The sequence below is a fragment of the Octodon degus genome, unplaced genomic scaffold (genome assembly GCF_000260255.1).
Source record: "Octodon degus isolate 3935 unplaced genomic scaffold, OctDeg1.0 scaffold00242, whole genome shotgun sequence".
Lineage (NCBI taxonomy): Eukaryota > Metazoa > Chordata > Mammalia > Rodentia > Octodontidae > Octodon > Octodon degus.
In genome coordinates, this window is record NW_004524818.1 from 2,594,169 (window position 1) to 2,598,827 (window position 4,659).

Genomic DNA, 4,659 nt, shown 5'->3' on the forward strand with positions numbered 1-4,659 from the left:
CTCTCTCTCTCTCTCTCTCTCTCTCTCTCTCTCTCTGGCAAAAGCTTTCTTTCCCCAAAGAACTATATTCTTCTCCTAACTTCCATTTTTCCTAAAATTCGTCCTTCAGTTTTAGAGAACATGCACTTATACCGGACATCTAGCAGTTTGGGTATTTCTTTCCCCTGTATAAGGGAGCAACCCAACCCTACTCTAGGCATAATAGGTATTCCTTTCTTTGGCCCTAAAAGTGACCTTGATATCAACTCTCATTCTTAAGTTAGTGAATAAGCAAAAGTGAGTGGAATCACTCTTCTATTTTATTGTATTCAAAATTAATACACAATGATAGCAGCTATCTATGGGCTATAATGTGCTATTTCAATAATAGTGAATAATGTATGATAATAAAACCAATATAGTTAGTATAACTTTAATGACATCAAATGTTTATCACTTTCATAAATTAAAAAATACATTTTTCATTCCTAATATTCCTAGTGTTCAAGATATTCTATGGGAAAAATATCACATTTCAGAAATTGTGTACTAAGTGGGCTGGCAGAAAAACCTTGAAATGCCAGAATTTCTCAAAGGAATTCATTGTGGCATTTTCAGCCCAGGAAATAATGAAGAAGAAAATTTTCCTTTTATTTAGGCTGAACAGAAGAGGACTTCAATACTTAACCATTCACTGGAAACAAATGGTAGCACTATCAAATAATGTTTCCAATTAATGATTTTATATTGCACATTCCTTTTTTTATTTATAAACATAGTGCATGTTACTACCAAAAGGAAAATTCAAAACTTAGAAAGATGCAAAGAAGTTAATCAAAATTGCTGACAGCTTCAATGCCCAGGGATAAGCCATGCCTAGATTGATTACCCTCAGTGCTTTAACAATGTATGCATACCATTATTATACTGTACACGCAATTATTATGTTTTTTCATTTAATAAAATAGGACATACTTGTACCCATTGTGTCTGCTTATTTTAATGAAATCTTTTTTATTAAACTATTTTCCTTTAAAATAACTGATTCAAAAATCCTTGAATTAGCTTAAAAACCTTCATGCTCGAAGTGTCCATATATTATTCTCGAAGTGAAGCAATTAGGTCTTTGTGGACTGTCAGCAGTACTGAGTCACCTGCAGCTGTCATCTGCTAATCATATTAGACAGAAGTTAATTTCGAGGTACCTTGCCCTCTGGCATCCCACAAGTCATGCGGAGCAGTGGCTGCCTTATTTACAATGGCATGTAAGTAGACTGTGCCATGCTTAGAGAATAATATGCTTTCCAGGCCTGCCATCTTCAACTGACTATGAAGTGTTTTCAGAAAAGACAGCGTTCTAGAATGCTAAGAATATAAATTATATTGTTGGAAATTGTCTTTCTCTGAAGGTTTATGGTTGTGGTGCAGTGCCATTTTTCTTGTGGACTTATATTTGACTGAATTCCACTTGTCACCAAAAAGAAATATTTTATTTTCATTTTCAATTCAACCATAAATTGTTGAAAATGTTCTCTCCAGAGGTGCATGAGAGCGTAATAATAGCACAATTGAGTCTTGGCCCTGAAACTACTCACTATACATTAAATATACTGGGAATACTTTAATAAAACATGATTAGACTAAAATGTGAATCTTGCTTCCATATTGATACAAAATTGAAAGCTTGTATGAGTTATTAGATCTTGTGAATTAACTGCTGAAGAAACCATCTCTTTCAGGAACTTCTTGTACTAATGAGGACAAGTTACTGTTGTTATTTTTGTGTATTTGTCCCCCAAAGCCTCATGCAGTCATTGAGGCACACTTCTATGAATATGCGTGTCATACTTGTGTAGGGGCCATGCTAATCTTCTCTGTATCATTCCAATTTTCATATATGTGCTGCCAAAGTGAGCCCAAGGCACAGTTCTACAGTATGTGATTAATTCATGATCCAAGGCTGGGATTATGGATCTGAATACTTCTGGGATTATGCGTATGAGTACTATACCCAGCCTAGGGTGGAAAGCCTGAATGCAACAAAAGAGAGAGACTTGCTCTCTGTTGCCATTTGTTGCCACTACTCCTCCCTTTGTTCTCTTGCTCTTTGCCACAGCTATGAACTGCTGCCCTCTGGCATGTGCCACTCTGCCTTGGAGCCAACCAAGTATGGACTGAAACCTCCAGTGACTATGAGCTAAATAAACCTTTCCTTAGTTCATTTTGAGTGTTGTGTATTTGTCCAAGCAACAAGAGAAGAGTAACTGAGACAGTTACCAAGTTGGCACTCTGGGGCCAAATCAAGAAGTGCCAATTCACCAGCCTACTGAAACCAAAAGGAAATGATCTTTCTATCTGATGCAGCTCACTAAGATGGGCCCCTGCAGAAGCCTCTCACTTTTCTAACTAGGTAGCTTGCTTTAAGTAGTAATCAATGTAAGAATCAATACAACAAAGGTTATATTTTTGCTTGATCAACAGACAGGGAACGTGTGTTGCTCACATATTATTTTAACCAAGGGAAAGTCATGTTAATGATCATAAATATATCTAGGAGTCCTTGTTAATTTTTAATATAGTATTATAAAAATGCAGACAAATATTTCAAAGTCTGTTGGGTATTTTTATGAGACAGGTAACTTTACATATATATAAATCCAATATAATATAATATAATATAATATAATATAATATAAATCCAATACATTGACAGGGTTGATTGAATTTTACACTAAAAATACAGAGTAAAATAATGAAAACAAACACTGGAAATATGAAGGAGGGCTTTGTGTTGGAACTATCACTAATTGAGTTTCAGAGAGGCACTTTATCTGCTTGTGTTGGAGAGAAAGTTAATGTAAGAAAAATTGATAAGAAAATATAATGATGTGAAAGTCTAAATAATGTTTTTGAAATAACTAGAATTAATGATTTGAGAAAAAATATCGACTTGTTCAAAAATCGGAACCAAAAATTCAATAGCAATGAAAAAATTAGTCAATTTAACCTCAGCTCATGTTTATAAGACACAAAGACAAACAAACATCTGGTCATTTGCATAGTTTTGATCACAGAAACAAAATATGGTTGCAAACCAACTAACAAGAGGGTTATCACTCAAGAAGGACCGCATCTGACTCTTAAATAAGGTGACAGTAAAACTTCCAGTCCTAACACACAGTCATGACAGGATGGTAAAGTGTCACACTTACAATTTGTTTTAAAGAAGCAAAACTGTGAGACTGTCCTGAGAGCAGGAAATTCTGGAGTAGGAAAACTAGATGGGACAAAAAGAACAAGAAAGAGAAGGGCAAGAAATTATCACATGACTATGGGTAAAGACTACAGGAAATATCTGTCTTAGTTACTTTTCTTGTCACTGAGACACAATGCCAGACACCTACAACTTAAAGGAGTGAATATTTATTTTGGCTCACTGTTTTTAAAGGTCTCAGTTAGTCTTCATCTGGCTCCTAGGCAGTGCAGCATGACAGAGTGGCAGGGCACAAGAGGGCTGCTTATGGCCTCACAGTCATGGAGCAGAGACAAGTACAGTGCAGGAGAGGGACATGGACCCTCCCAGGCCACACCTCTAGAGTCCCATCTCCTCTGACCAGGCTTCACCACCACCACATTTAGCTTTAAATTTATCAATGAACTATATGAATTTTTTCTCCAATGTGATCTAATTAGAAATATATTAGGTAAACTTTCATCTAAAGGTAGAGTTATCCTGACAAAAAATGCCAGAGCCTCATGGCACACATACATTTTTCTTCCTACATTGATGTGGAAATGATACTTAGATGTAGAATGGCTGTCCTTACCACTACTTCAGTACTAGAGCAAAAAATATCTGCTAAAGTTTCATAGAAAACACAGGTGAAAACTAGAAGAAGCCTTTATATAGTATCTGTACCAGCTCTCTCCTGAATTTATACGCTGTTAGTTGCACTAAAAATTAGTCTGTCACTTAAGCCTGTATACATAGCTGAATCTAATTCCTACAATTTCTTCTAAGACTTTGTGCAGCACAAATTCTGTGTGTGTGTGTGTGTGTGTGTGTGTGTGTGTGTGTGTGTGTGTAAACTCCCTAGAGCCAAAGCTCTGCCTATACTATCTTTTGTTTCCCTGGCACTATTTAATTACTATTTAATGCAGTGTCTTTCATCTTGCCCATCAACTTCTCCAGTGCAAAGAGCTTGCGACGAGGATAATGTGCAATGAACACCTCCGACTTGAAGATTGGGACATTGCGCCACAGAGAAGTTTACTCACAAAGTACTGTCAATGTGCAGTGTTGTACTCTTGGCATTAAAGATGTCTAGAAGACACCAGCATAGAATTTTCTGTGCCACTAAAGCTCACCACATTAGCAGTGGCTAAGAGGAAGATAAAAGAATGGGGAAAGAGAAGTATGTCATACATAGGTACAAATTCTCTATGATGAATGTGATCAATATGTATGACAAATATGTATCAACAAAAAGAATAAAGTTTCTAAAAGGCAGAGGCAGTAAGGGATGGATATAAGTGCCTATAAAATGCAGAAAACAATTTTATATTTTATCATTTTGATCTGAACATTTTTGGTACTTGGTGTGTTGACAAGCCATAAAGCTAAATTTCTTGTCTTTAAAATGGACACAATAACAGTGTCCTTGGGCTGCTGAGATAGCT

At 36.0% G+C, this 4,659-nt stretch overlaps 1 non-coding gene across 1 annotated transcript; it reads right to left on the reverse strand.

Annotated features, from left to right (window-relative positions):
* Window positions 1-1,789: 1,789 nt before the first annotated feature.
* Window positions 1,790-1,897, reverse strand: LOC111813932. The gene has a single exon (XR_002819052.1). It is a non-coding gene; the product is annotated as a U6 spliceosomal RNA (small nuclear RNA).
* Between the last annotated feature and the right edge of the window lie 2,762 nt (window positions 1,898-4,659).